The 15,558-nt window shown below is 47.4% G+C and overlaps 1 protein-coding gene and 1 long non-coding RNA gene across 3 annotated transcripts in view; one reads left to right on the forward strand and one right to left on the reverse strand.

Moving 5' to 3' along the window:
* Positions 1–15,558, reverse strand: part of LOC125906713 (uncharacterized) — an 85,628-nt gene that overhangs the window by 10,338 nt on the left and 59,732 nt on the right. The gene's annotated exons all lie outside the window — the stretch shown is intronic.
* The window catches only part of LOC120950322 (sodium/calcium exchanger 3), a 116,067-nt gene continuing 102,496 nt past the window's right edge, over positions 1,988–15,558 (forward strand). Inside the window, exon 1 of one of the 2 annotated variants that reach the window (XM_040368277.2) lies at positions 1,988–2,077. The gene's annotated coding sequence lies outside the window, so the exon portion shown is untranslated. Of the gene's footprint in view, positions 2,292–15,558 lie in introns of both variants that reach the window. The other variant, XM_040368276.2, reaches the window with a different exon arrangement.

Below are 15,558 nucleotides of genomic sequence, written 5' to 3' on the forward strand. Positions count from 1 at the left end.
GTGGCGGCACACACTGCAATATCCTGCGAAAGTGAAAACGCTAGGAACGCTCGAATGTCGCCAACGGATGGGCCGAATTTTACGCATATTTTCCAAGCAGCAGCGGGATCACTTTCTCCCATACGGAGAGCCTGACGGTGTCACACACGAACACAGACGCACACAATAGCATAGATTTATCGGTGGTGTGAGTGTGTGTCTGTATGTATAGGATTGCTCCGACCGGACATTCGAAACGGTGAATGGAAAATGGTGACAATCGCCCAATCCCTACAGCTTACACAGACACACAAACGGTACGGTAGCAACCGTACCATCGCGTGCTCCTGTGGGATCGCCTTCGTGAAAGAGAGGATGGAGAGAAGAAAGTTGCCTTTCGCGTGGAAATCGTGCTCGGGTCGCTAGAGAGTCGCGTGGAAAAGCGTGCGCAAGCAGCGGCCGTTTCCCGACGGCGATAGGCGAAGGCTTTCGGTTTCATTTCAACGGTTCAATGCAAAGGAATTTTGGCAAGCGGTGCCACACCGAGCCACACAGCCACAGTACGTACTCACACAAATGCACGCACACACACACACAAACAATGAATGGAGAAAGCGCGCAAAGGGGGGGAAGGAATTCATACAGGTGTGTCGCCGTTTGGCGCGAGACTCGACGGTTTCGATTTTCGGCCACTTGGGCACGTGCTGCGTCTAGGCGAAGAGTGTGGGAGATTAAGGCTTGACTACAACCGCACGAAGCCAAATTTATGCGAAATTGGTTTTAGTTGCTGGCTGCGAGTGTTTCGTTCACACATAACTAGTAACGCCCCGAAATGAAGCACAGTAATTTCTGTGTGTATATGTGCAAACTTAAGAAATAAAGTAAATAACAGATAAGAAGAAAAAATAGAACATATAACCAACAAGAACTATTACAGCTAGTACGGAAATAGACAAAGCAAACATTTATTCCACAAAATAGTTCAAACAAATGTTTTTCGGCTAATACCTTCGCCACACTCAGCGCCAGCAACGGAAAAGTCACGACCCGAGCCGAACCGAGCTTAGGGAAGAGACGGGCCGCCCAGACGTGCCAGAAAGGAAAATATGCGAAAAAGGGCCTGTGCGAAACCGCATGCCGTGCAATATCACCCCCGAACGGTGGTTGTTTATTGTTTTTGAGCCTATGGAAGAGCGGGAAGAACGGGGTGGGACGCTTGAGACGGGCGCGGGACGAGGATGCTCGATACCGTGAATCACTGGGAAGAGCCAACTTGCCAACATTTCGCCTCCGTGCGCCAAAATTGTGATCCACGATCGACCCCCGAAAAAGGAACCGCCTTGCGATGGCGAAGAAGACGGGCAAAAAGCGAAAGAAAACATGGCAAAAGCAATTCAAGCAAAGATTGAGATAAAACAGTGTGTGTGTGTGTGTGTGTGTGTGAGAGAGAGAGAGAGAGAGCCATGTCGTGGTTCCCCAACAGAAGTAACCTCTCGCGAATGCCCCCAAAACTTACCCCTTTTCTTACAACACAAAGCCGACGACGATGACTTCACGCATCGAAGAGCCCTTGGAGCTCTCTCTCTCTCTCCCTCTCTCGCTTTCCCACACAAATGCTATCTCTCATGCTTGTACGGTGCTTGTGTTAGTGTTTCGCGCGAGCAGATGAACGATAGGGGACGGTGGGGCCAGCAGCTACCCCTCCCCCCTCCCCCCCTCACAGTGTATGGATACACATGCGTATGGGAAACACATGGGTGCCGATGATGCCATGCCGCCACGGAAGACGACCGACGGAGAATCGGGCCCGCTTCGGTACTCCCAACGCGGCTGCTGCTGGGTTCGGGTTTTGCGAACTTCGGCTTCCGACTCGGACTTGCCGAGCGTCGGGTGAAGCGATGCGACCGGGGCCGGGACAGTGGCAATAACAATGGCTAACGGAGGGGCCGCCATTCCTCCCACCACATATCCCCCCCTCGGGTGCCGTATGATGATGGGGGCCCGCGCCGTCAGCGCGCTCGCGGCAGCCGACAGTTTGGTGCTAGTGCTCGAAGCGACCGTGTGTGTGCGACAGTGCGTGTTGGCGTCGTTACCCGCGGTGCGGTTTCTTTCCGTTGTTTTTTCCCCCCGATCTATTCTGTGCGTGTCGTGTCAGTCTGTGTCCTTCCGCTCTTTCCTTCGTGGCAGCCCCACCCAGTGGCCAGGAGTGTGTTGTTCTCGCTGCGTGTTCGTACCGCTGGGAAGCTGGTGTGCCTGGACCGCAAGTGGCCATTCCAGCCCGACATCCGGGGCCGCAAGCCCCGTGCAAAGAGGTGCTTCCAGTGGCTGGGTGGGTGTTAGAGCGCCGCTCTTCACCGAACAACCGGAACGTGTTTCGAGTGGCACACAAAAACCGCGCTGCCCCCAACAAGCCACACAATTCTCGAACGCTCCCAAATCGCTCCGTCTAACGCCTATCGATCATCTGTATCGACCGTGCGTTACCACCGGTGGACACGCTGTAATAAAACACACACACACGCACACGTGCACACGCTTACATGCATAGAGCACTGCTAACGAGTCTAAGTAGGCCCGCGCTGTCAATCAGATAGTAAACTGTCAAGCGAAAAGGAAGACCCGATACGCGATTGAGACGGGCCATTGATACGGGCTTTGTTTTGTTTTTGATTGTGTGTGTGTGTATGTGTGTAGGGGAGATCAAACATGCTTCGGGCGTACACAATCACAGTTCACTTTCACTATCGAATAAGACAAACGCGTGCTGTGTGAATCGTTTGCGTGTGTGTGGTTCCATCCGTTCTGCTGCAGTTTCGTGTTGCAACTAACGCTGGCCGTTTACATTTACGATAAGAACGCGCACTGAACGGAAGAGTGAAGAGAACGTTTCCTTTCCAAAAGTTCGCTTATCTAGCTCTCCCCCCTATCGGGTGAGTTTGTGTGCCTTCTTGGTTCGATTTTTACAGCCTCGCTAGTGCAACCCCTTTCTAGCCGGTGAACTGTAGCGGTGTGCGGTATGTGGGAAAGAGAGACGGGGGGAAGTGTTAAATGCGCCTTTCCGTACGACACGCCAAATGAGATACGTCGCCATGGAAACCCGTGGTAGTAGGCAGGCCGAGAGTGATGCGATCTTGTTTGGCGATCTGCTGTGATGTAAACTGCAATCCATCGATTTCACCTGTGCCGTGTGTGTGTGTGTGTGGAAAAGGAGTATCGATACTAGCTGACCCCCCCTTCCACCAGCACTTTTATGACACAAATCCTCCCCGCACTCCACCCACCACACTCACATACACCCAGAGGAAGTCGAAAGAAAGTGAAGAAACAGTGCGACAAAGCCCGAAGTTCGCTAATCTCGTTAATGTAATTAGAGGAAGCGCGGGAAACGCGTCCAATATCGAAGGGTATTTGCTAGGCTTTCTGTGTGCGTGTGTCGGTGTGTGTGTGTGTTCTGTCGAGCAAGTGCAAGAAACGTGATGGACGGGTTTCTTTGGAACATGAGGTGGAACGAGGCGAGTTGCGGTGCGGTAGTTCCTTTTTTTTTGCTTGCTGGTGTCGTTATTACCTCTGTGTAGTGTGTGTATGTGTGTGTGTGTGTGTGTGTGTGAAGGCTTTTCCCAGTGACCGTGGGTGTACAAGCGTCTTAGCGAATGTGAAGGCAACGAGAATGGAAAACGGTAGTACACGGTTCTTGATAGAAAAAAACGTCTGAAAGTGTGCGAAAAGTGGTTTAATGTTTGCGTAAAGTTGATTGATTTAAACATGTTTAATTTTAATTTTGATGTTTTTGAAAAAAAATAGATAAAGAGAGAGAGAGAGAGAGAGAGAGAGAGAGAGAGAGAGAGAGAGAGATAAATACAAATATCAAATTGATCACAATATCTCCACAAAGTCAAACGTGACCAAGACTTTATATATTGTTTTCCCCAACCACTCACAAGCACGATCAAGTTGCTGCTCTGTTCTTCGAACGGGTTTTCCGCCCCATCGTGTCTTTCCTCCACTTTCCCATCGCATGTATCCAGGGGCCACCAGACATAAAACAATGATGATTGACAGGAAAAGCCCTGCCAGAGTAGTGTTTCCTTTTCCTGGTATCGAGCATTGTCCCGAGCATTGTCAGTTTGTCACCCGTTCCCTTAAGACACTTGTCACAATTAGGGAAACGGATGGCACCACGGAAACCCGGCGGTGGGTTTTCACTGCAACTACAATACTTGCTAGGGAAACCTTTCGCGAACGGGCCACGCAGTATCAGCTTCCAACATTACTATTGGCAGCGTTCTGCGCAGAGCCGTGCAAGAAAGGCTCAGCGATGGGAAGGCGGGGCAAATTCAAGGAGCAATTTTCCTTTCCCAAAAACAACCGAAAAACTTGTTGGCAATACAGGTGAAGTAGGGGGGGGGGGGAGAAAGTTTTAACATTTCTTGTAACGCCCATTTGGCAGGCCGAGTGCCGAGTGAAGAAACAAAAGGTTGACATGTTAATTTTAAATCGAGCTTAAACTTTACTACGAAAAGTCACTCGCAATGGCTCGTTTCACATTCCACTCGAAAGGCACACTCTTTAGCACTCGCCATTGGGTTGGTAGTTGCATTATTGAGCATCCGGCCGCAAGGGGCGATGAGGAAGCGAATGGACATTTTGCTTTATTTCATCTGCTCTGATCGATACGTAAATCGTACGACAGCGGAGAGTGTTCTGCATTATTCGTTCCTGCTAGTAAAATAAATCATATTCTGATAGTTTAGCTCTCTCTCTCTCTCTCTCTCTCTCTCTTTCTCTCTCTCTGTGAGGCGATGACTCAATACTCAAATGCAAAGGTGGCTTTAAACTAAGCCGTCGAGCCGGGTTTAAGCTGTTAGCGGGGAACAAACCGGTGCTACTGCCCACTTTAAGCTTATCACACTATCCCCCAGACGCAGAGAGAGAGAGAGAAAGCGAGAGAGATAGAAAGAGAGCAAGAAATAGAAGAATGAGCATGGGATTTGATGGCACTCTGGTGTTGGCTGTGCTGGTGAGGGTGGGGCCCGAACAGTTGATTGTAATTAAATCACTTTCCGATGCAACAGGAAACCATCAGCGTGCAGCAATGGGTGTGTGTGCTGCCGTTGGACCAGCAGCATAGAGATCATCAGACCGGTCGAATGCAGATGCAGATGAGCGGAACAGTATTTATTTGTTTATCCAAGTTGATGCGGGAAAGGTTTTGCTCCGGTGGTGTAGACTTTCGGGACTGGCTGGGCTGATGGTGGTTGCAAATGCGGCTGTGACCATTGCACGATTTGTTTGGCAGATGTAGAGTTAAAATGATCAGAAAGTTGGCTCGCAAGTGTTTGTTTTCTTTCGTGCGCTTGGTGTGAGAATTGATTGGGAGCTAAATTGTTATTAAACAATTTTACACTTTTGATATCGATAAGCGACAGTGCGGTTTGTTGTAGGTGTTGCTTAAGATTTCCTGAGAATGAGTTTAACAAGTTTTAGATCGATTCAACATACTTGTTTTTGGAAGCCATCTTTTAATTGATTCTATAGGCCTATGATCTTGTCAAGCTGTCTGCCTAATCTATCCAAGCTTTCCTTATCAAACTAACACGTTAATAGCAATCAATAAGTATTAAAATGCTACTCAAACATATTTTTGGGTATGTTCTGACATAGGAATAAAGCCAATAGCCACAAAAAAAATTGGGTTTTGAAAAGTCATATAATTTGTTGGCCTAATACCATGTTTAGTTCATTTAGACTACGCATTTATGTAGCCACTCACGTACAATAATTAAAAAATGTATGTAAAAAAACATAAAACTCGAAGGTCTCATATTTAGCTAGTTCAAAATAGTGGTGAGAGCTTAGAAACGGACCTACCCGATTCCAATGCCGTGGTCGGAATAAATTCCGGAGCCAATTCCGATGTTGGAATCGATTCCGATTCCTGAGCCGATTCTGGAGTTGACGCCGGAGCCGATTCCGGAATCAGCTTCGGAATCGGAATCGACCTGGGAATCGCAATTTGCTCCGGAAACGGAATCGTAATTGACTCCAGTATTGGAATTAGTTCCGGAATGAGAATCAGTTCTTAAACTGAAATAAGAAGCTTCAGAAGCGCAATCAGTCCGGGAATCTCCATGAGAATGGATCGTTTATTAGTAAATTGGGATTCTTTGCGGCTATCAATACGTAGTATCATTGGACCCAAACGCCTATTCCTATGGAGATGCCGAAACTGACTTCGATTTCGAAGCCGATTTTGATTTTGGAGCCAATTCCGATTCCGGAGCCGATTTTGATTCCGGACCCGTTTGCAATTCCAAAACCGATTTGGAATCCGGAGCCGACTGCGGAGTCATTTCCGGAACCGATTCCAATAACAAAACCGATTCAGGAGCCGATTCCGATTCCTGAGACGACTCCGGAACTAATTCTAGAGCAGATTTCGGATTTGATTCTGAAAACTGCTTCCGATTCCTACTATCTGGAATCGATTCCATAAAACTACGGACCTAGCCGGCATCGATTCCGACAAAAAAATTATTTTTTCCCATCACTAGTTCAAATGTCAAATTATTAAAAAAAATGTTCAGGTCGTTAAAGTGTGAATTTAGAGCATAATATGTTTTTTTAATAGTAGAAATTAATTCGTTTTAGCTGATGGAATAACATTCAAAATTAATTAGGCAACGGTTCCGCTGACCCGAAGCGAAAAAGTCAACCATAAAGCTGTCCGGCGAAGCAAATTTCACACCCACATCCATTTCACTTTTATTGTGCTCGCGAGCTCAAACTTTTCTAATAACATCCGCCGATGGAACCATTTCCCCGTCGACAATCAAATGCATGGCTCTTAAAAGCGAACCCTCCTCATCCGCCCCACAAGCTCAGAACAGATGTGATGCAGCAGTGGAAATAAAAACGATTCTTAAGATCCATTTACCCTCCACCGCACTCCCATCAACACTGCCGGCTGTCCCCCGGCCCAAAGATGAAAGCAACCGTGCCGTCTGGCGCTGTCGCTTCTGCACTGGGAACCTGGAGCCGGGGTTCTCCCCGGCTGAACGAGATTTTTTTTTTAAACGAATCCTCACACTCACACACTTAAGCGTCTTGTAATTATTGTACGAACGAGCAGTCACGGCTGCAGGTCGTCTGTGTACACATGTATGTCTTCGCCCTGCGTGGTTGGTGGTTGCGGTGTGTGTCCTTAACGATAACGATGAACACGCTGGAACGAAACAGCACAAAAAAAGCACACAAAAAAGCAAAACAACCTCACACCGGCTCATCCACGCGGGAATAACGTCATCATCCGAGGGCCCATTGGCAAGGATGTGTTTGGGGCCGTCCCGGCGTATCTCGAGCCCTTGCCGCAAACGACCAGTTTGGGGCGCACCGGGGTCCCCGCGCGCTAAACACCTGAGGAGCAGCGGTTGAGCAAATTTGTGTACCACCAACCACCGTTTTATGCTGCATCTCTGGTTCCCGTGTGCTTCGGTACCGTCGCTTAAGCAGCCGATGAGGATGATGATGATGTTGAGGCTGAAGCGTAGATAGATTGTGTAAATAAGGTGTACCGTGCTGGATGGGCACGTTTTGTGGCGGATTCCTCACCGCCAGAGCAAACTCTCACTTGGCACGCTGAAGTGATACAGCAGCGTTAGGGTCTCCATTAACTGCAAATTTATGGTACATTTATGGTAAAACAGTGTGTGTGTGTTTTTTTGATAAATAAAAAGGAAATCGGTCTTTGGAGCTGCTTTTCGCTTAAAAGGGTGTTGGATGGACCAAACGCCTTTATAATTGCGATATTTTAAAGGGAATTATTTTGATACCCGCTCATTACGAGACAATGCAATGTAAATTACCGATCGCCAAATTACCCCCTGCACAGGCGAGTGAATCAAAGTATCGCACAGTCAAGTGTCTAGACTGGTTTTATGACACACACAAGCCTTAAAGTCATTACTTGGTACGAAGTCGCGATGGTAGAGAAAAGCAAGAAGCAACGCCACACGACGACCTGGCTGCCGATGGAAGTGTAACAAGGGCGAATGCCTTCGGTGCTGAACCTTCTTAGAGGGAAATAAGCCTGCTGGGGCACCGTCTGCACCGAAGCTGCTCGGTGTACGTGGCCCCTTGCACACGGCCGCTTTGGGCATGCAAGAAGAATCGCACGCAGTCGAAATCGATGGAAGGGACGGCCCTAGTAAATTGCCACTGCAAAGTGGGAAGAGAGCGAACATAGCATCGACAGCTCCATCCCACACGCGCACATACACCGAGGGCCACGTGCACACCATGGACCACCCTCCCCCCCACGGGCTGCAAATGGGTATGGCTTTTCATGGTTGCTTAAATTCATCGTCATCGCTTTTTTTTTGTTTACTTTCATTTCTCGATCACTCGACGTTGCATACGTTGCATTTCTCGATCACTCGACTCTTGGCCATCATGGCCAGTCGGTCAGATGTGGTGGAAATATGCACCGCACGGAAAGATGCCATTAGCACGTGTGGTGTGGTTGCAGCACAGGGTCACAACAACAACAACAACATCAAAGTGACCAGCTCAGCTCAACGCATAAAGTCAAACAAAAGCCGAACCGCTTCATTCGCCTTAATTGATGCGCTCGGGTGCACCGGTGTAGATGCATCGTTGCTATGGATACACGGTGGAAACAGGTTTTTGTTTGTGTTTTATTTATTCGCTCGCCTTGTTGCCGGTGACGTTGTGCATATCTCGCGCGCAATATCGACGATGATCGACGCTGATGGTGCGGCCACTGTGACAACATTGATGCACCGGATAGAATGGGTGATGGGTTGGTTGGGTGCAGTGGTGTATAGTGTAGTGGCTCAATTATGGGGAGTGAATGTAGGTATGCGATCTTTTTTTTTCTTTTGTAGCTGCCGCACGAACCAGCTACAGGGTGGATGGAATAATTTCAACATTGAATATTCATCTTTTGTCTTATAAGCTCGTATGTATGCAATTTTCATCAGGTTTATTCAATGGTTAAGGTCGCTTTGAAAGTGGAATTTTGATATAGAATATCCAATATTTATTATACTGTCAATATTCTCCTCAATACTCAGACGTATGTAGATGGAGGTAGTGTTTGCAACATATTTTGAAAATATAAGGAAATTAGGAATAATTAATACAAAAAATCCGATTGCGGAGGCGCAGTGCACAATATGTGTCTGATACGTTCCTTGTACATTGCTGTACAGTAGATTGATGTTTTGCGACGGTCACACCACGGGCAAACTGTAACGCACGCGCAAAGAAAGCTACGTGAAAGGGAGCGGAGACCATGCGGAGAGGAGTCGCTGTGGGAATGTAACATTGCCAACATAAGCAAACAAAGGCTTGGAGAAGCAAATGATCAACAAAATGATGAGATGTAATAAACCTACAAACGGGTAAGGCTGTATGGGAAGTAGTACGATTGCAATTGCAATATTTTTGGGCGCAACACCTAAACCATCAACCTATAAACCCAAGCCATCTAGGACACTTTATGAGGTACGGGGTTGTATTAGTTTAATTAAATAATCATTAAAACATTATCATTACATCACACTGCCCAACGGCCGGAAGCTAATAAGCGGAGGGAAGGGATTTACAACATTTTAAATTATGATTTCATCATTCGAACGCAAATCTAGCATTAATGTGGCGGATCATCAAAAACTAATTAATTCGTAAAGTTGTGCTATAAACTGGAGCGACCGCTTCATTACTGACCGCATCATGCGATGGAATAATTCAATTTGCAACTAGATTTAAAAAAACAACATCCCATAACTCAATATCTAACACACCAAGAAGCAAAGAAGCATGTAAAGGCACCAGAAAGGTACATATTTGATCGGTGTTAAAAGGAGTGTATTCGATCTTAAACACGGCTTAAACAACGATTTTTACCGCCATCAAAACGTGGTTTAGTAGATGTAAAACATTGTGCACAAAACCACCCGAAAATCCTTCCGATGCTGCTCCTGCGCACCCACAAAGGAAGGGCAAACTTGTACGACAAACAAATTATTCCTATCCGGTATCGCCCACACGAAACACACGTGAGCCTAATATTAAATCGGTAGCCCCGCGTTCCACCGTGCGGTCCGCTTACCCAGCCTCCTTGCGCAAGTCATCACTTTCATCAAGCCCGCTGTGAATGGACCTGCGGAACAGGGTGCCCACCCTTTCGAGCGATGATGATTTTTGTCACGTCTTCAAACACGTTAAAGGGGTCGTCGGCTACCCGTTTTGCTTCATTTTTGATGCCGCAAGAAAGTTTTTTTTTGTTTTATTCTGACTCTATGCTACGCACCATTTACCTTGGGAGCATTCCGCCGAACCTCAAACCACTTTGGCGAGGGGGGTGGTAGGTGGTGGAGTTTCCGCCGTGCCTTTGTCTCATACCGTACGGTGGTGAGAAATGGGACCAGGGAAATGGGATATAGCTCGTGATTCTGAACCCTCCTCCTCCTCCTACTGCGGGCCGTGCAAATGGTAGATGAAAAACTGCCCATTTTACGAGTCCGCCAGTTCAGGCTCCCGCCTCCGTTTGACGTTTGTGATCGTTTGTGCTTTTTTTTTCTTTTTCGTTGGCCAATCCACCAGATGGCGTGCACAAACCGTTGGGCAGAGGGGGAGCAAATACGGGCGAAGTGTGCGTTGTAAACGTTTCCGGTGGGCACGAGCTTCCGGGGTGACACGAACCAATTTCTCCAAAATGGACCATTAAACCAGTCTCGTTCCTCGGGAAAAAGGGATAATTTGTTTGCACGGTCGTTTTCCTTCGCTCTTCGCATCTGCGATGGAGCTTGTGTGTGTGTGTGTGTATGTGTATGTGTGTGCTCGTCACGTCCGTTCGGCAAGGAGCTTATGTTGGCGGTGGACTTCTCAGAACGGCTTTGCTTTCGCCGGCGGTTGCCCACTCCTCCACTGCCGTCGATCGTCCGAAGGAACTTTCGGTCCGGTGTATGGGTATTTAAGAATTGTGAGAAGGATACGACAGTGCCCGATTGATGCTGTGACATTGGCATACAGTCAGGTCGCAAGCGCTCCGCTAGACATGGCGAGATTTCGAGTGTCACTGTGATTTTTTTTTGCTCCAAATCTTTGGTGCCCCCGGAGGGTTGTGAAAATAAATAACATTACCATTAGCCCGTTTCCCTTCAGCATTACTAATCCCTGGCCACGTGGTTTGGCGCGCTGGTATCAGTACGCGAACGCGCGAACCACATCAAGAGCACATGGTCGGAAAAAGCTGAACCGGACATTTGCCGAAACGTCCTCACTCGTCTCAAGGTTGCGAATGGTGAGCGAGATTTACGATCAAACAGCTGAACGCACCGAGTGGTTAACGCGCATTCCTTCCCCCTGTTGGGCAACTGCTTTACCCCCCCGGGGAAAGGGTGGCCAAATATTCCTCTGGTTTCGCAGCGTGTTGTCAAACGCTGTAACCGATCTACCAACTGTCACTCAGGATGGGTCAACGTTTTGAGGAGGGAATGGATTTTCTTGCCCACATATTGAGCCTTAAGCATCACACACTGAGCAACGGCTCGACATTTGAGCATGCGTTGTAAGGCACCTGTTTGCGTGTTAACCATAATTTCACCATAAACAGTATGAATTCAATCAACATCTTTATAACACATCAAATGACAATTGGTTATTCCCTGTATTTTACAACCAATTACTAAAGAATGTTTCCACTGGGAGAGGGATACAAGCAATAATCTGCCATAAAACGTTAACCTTGATGACGAACGTTGGTCTGGCTGCATAATTTATGCCCGATGTTTTTTTTTTTTTATTTTTTGCATGGTGCTTGAAGATTGAAGGTGTTCGGGGGAAGAAGGGGAGAGTGATTCGGAAATATTTGTCAAATGCCACCACCATCACATTCAGCGCACCGAAAAGGACAACCTTCGGGAAGGAAGGAAGGAAAGGTGAGCGATGAGCAAGACGCTCAGCATAGAGCAGCATAATAGCGCAGCACCATGAGTGGGACCGGACATTTTTAAGCCAAACTGGCTTTGATGTCATCAGTGTCTATGTGAGTGTGTGTGTGTATGTGAAAGTAATGTAGTGAAGATAAATTTAGTTTCACCAACCAATGGATGGCACTCGCTGCTCTCGCCGCTACAAGGTGTCTGCGTGGATGGGAGTTGAAGATGAAATGGGATAGATTAATGTGCTCTCGTCAAGGCGCAGCGTACCCCCACGCAATCCCCATCCGCTTGCTCAGCATCAAGTTGGTATTTATGGTCGTGATTTGGGGGTTTGAAACCCTTGCGAAGTACGGGTCCGGTTGGTGGCTAACGAGCTAATCATGTTGTGATAATTATTTCATTCTACATTTGCGGCACTAGTACCGGTGGTCGCGAAGCACCACTTTTGACACAGAGCCCACATTTGAGAGCCACTAGTAAGAGTAAATGGGTAGCTAAAAGTAAATTGTGATCATAATTGAGCCGATCAAGCTGACTCGTTGATTTGATTGTGTGCAGCTTAAGCGATCCAAATAGTATTTCCTACTATTCTTCATTATTTACTAATGTCACTAGAAAAGAAAGCCCGTCAGTATTTGAGCAATTGTGTTTGCAATTTTCTCAAACAAATACAGCCATTTCTCTCTGTCTCTCTCACACACACACACCGCTCAGCGCATGATGAACAGGCAAGCATTACGAAAAAGTCGCAAGTTTAATTTAGCAATTAAAACCACCCCGCCCCCGGGGAAACGGTTCTCCGACCCATCCACAGCACACCGTTCCCACCAGCAAAGGGTGGTAGAATATTAGTGCTGCCAAAAATACTAGCACACAGCGCGCAGGAGAGAGCATTTTGTTTTCGTGACAAAGTGAAATCTAAAACAAATCACTGAAACGCGCTTGAGCGCGTCTTTGTTGTGTAATTATCACGCGAGCAGCGCAGTCGTGGATAAGGCAGCACAGAGGCCAGACGCAGTAATGTAGCAAACAAATCAAAGGTAGCGTGACACACTGATCCGTTTGGTGGATAATTATGTATCCATAGCATGTGTGTTTAAATTGGTGCCTGTCCTCCCCTGCCGCCCTTTGCACCATGCTCACACTGTGATGTATGCATACACATTATCAAAATGACAGCGTATCGGGAAAATCGTGGTTGGTTTTGATGTTCACGGACACATTCTAATATACGCTTTATCTCTCTCTGTGTCTCTCTGTCTCATACACACACTCATATATGTACACAACGCTCCAACATCGCCCGTTGACGTACGGTTGACATTTGGTGCTCATTTACCTACGAGGATCACCACATGTATCGCCGTCGGTTGCCGCCAGAGCGTATTGATGAGCTCTGGCACCCCTGTAACGCTATCCTTTCCCGTCGCTACTTGACGTACATCCCCTTTCGGGTGGAGGCTGTATCGTGCATGTTGTTGCTGTTGTTGTTGTCAGCAATATCGCAAGGACACCTGTGACCGAGACTTCCTTTTACCCGCACCGCCCCCCGTAAATGGTTGATAAAATTACAAAATTCGCTCACGCTGTCCGTACACACCAGCTGTGCCAAGCGTGCCGTCGAGCGTCAGGAGCAAGATTGTGGCCGCCTCCGTGCGAGCCGGCCACATTTTGTGGGAGATCTTGTGTCACTCGGTGCGCACCATCGTACACCGGCGCAACACATCCGAACCCATTATTGTGTATTTTTATCTGCCCTCTTCCCGGAGCGGGTCGTTTGCTTTCGCCGTGCTCGAGACGCGGTTATGTGCGCGGTCAACCCGTTCCGCGAGTGTGCGTACGTGTTTGTTTTATTTTTGCTGCCCTTCCCCTCATCAGCCGGCAACAAGTAAATCGTCACTTTTCTTGTAGATTTAAATTAATTGCCGCTCGTCGGCTCGAAACGCCTTCACCATGCCCGGCTTCGGTGCCGCGCGATCCGGCGGCACTCTCTGACGCAGGTCGGTGGCGATGGTGCACGGCCACCACGGTTACGGATGGTCGGGCCCGGGCACCATCAATGCCAGGGCCAGAGATTGGCCAACCCATTGGCAGTGAGTTCTCGACTGCTTAAATGACAAATTATTATGCTTCATGGTTTTGTGCTGATTCAGTTTCATTGGAAAGATCATTCTTTCACTAGATTACGTTGAATTTGAAACACATTTTTGTTTTAATTTGCAACAACTGTTTTGACGATGTCTTAAGTCCGTTGGAAATAAAAAGCTCTGAAATATATAAAATTTAGTGTAGCTTAAATTAGCCACTCCCTATGAGCACATAACTCCACGCAGAAGTTGCCGACCACTGGCGACCGATAGGTGAGCAGTCCGTAACACATTGTACTAGTGTGTACCGTTTAATTCCACTTGCAGCAGCTAGTTAGCTTGCTTTGGTGTCGAGTTAAGCCACTCGTTTCGACGCGCGTCTGGCGCGAATTGAGACGATGTAATTATATACTCCCTTGCTGGCCGGGACCGTTGGACAGTTTCGCTCGCGGAATGCATTAATCGCTAGTCCGCTAGACAGCAGCAAACACCAACACCAACCATCCCGAGGCCCGGGTCAATATTTGTCCAATAAAATCCGCCCTAGGATCGTCAGCACAGCCGGAACGCTGGCACGGCGAAAAACGTGACGATTGACGATTGTGATCTTAACCCAAAGCGATGCGGTTGGATATTTAGTAGTGCACACACACTGAGCTCTTTAGTTACCATGAGTATCTTTATCAACGAGATGTAGGGATGCAACGCATGGAACGTGTAGCTAATCGGGTAAATGATTGTTTGTTGCGTTTATTGCTGCCGAAACGAAGAGTCGACATGCATCTCTTTCGGCAGAGATCTTCAGTTTGTATCGAAAACAACGGCTGTTGCTATTTCCCTACCGCTGTAAGCAAATAAACAATAGCAACAGGGAAGTTTGATGTTACAATGTTCCTGAACAAGCTCAAAAACTTTATCACACCAAACATCGGTGCGACGACAGATTGTGGCCAAAGCAGGAAGATTTATTGCGGGCCGATTATGAGATCGTCACCTTGCTAATGGGAAACGGTGCTCTGGGTGTGTTTGTGTGTGTGTGTGTGGTGATCCCAATAAAATTGGCACACCGTGTGCTGTTACGAAGTGCGGCCGAATTCAAAATGTGAAAGTGTAAGGGATGAGGATGATGTCGTGTTTATTGCTTGTTCAGCATGGGATCGCGTTACACAAGCGTCGTCTGAGTGTAGGTGTATTTTTGCTGGCATGTATTTTATTGAAAACATTTCAATATTACATTTCACAGAGCCTATCAAATTATGTTTAGTTAAAACGAAGCTGTAATTTAAACTAATTTAAATTCAAGACAGTCAAAGTCGGTTCAAAGAGTCGCCTTGGCTTAAAGCCATAGCAGATGGAAATACTGCTGTGAGGCTGTGAGTAATCTGCGACGTGTTTACGTCTGCGGAGATTAAATGTCCACCCAGTTGTTTGCCCTTCAAACCCCCCATCCCCTCATCAACCATCCCAGCTTCATTATCAGTGCACTTTTATCCGCGAAGCTTACAGTGCCGATGCCATCCACATCT

The sequence above is a fragment of the Anopheles coluzzii genome, chromosome 2 (genome assembly GCF_943734685.1).
Source record: "Anopheles coluzzii chromosome 2, AcolN3, whole genome shotgun sequence".
Taxonomy (NCBI): Eukaryota; Metazoa; Arthropoda; class Insecta; order Diptera; family Culicidae; genus Anopheles; species Anopheles coluzzii.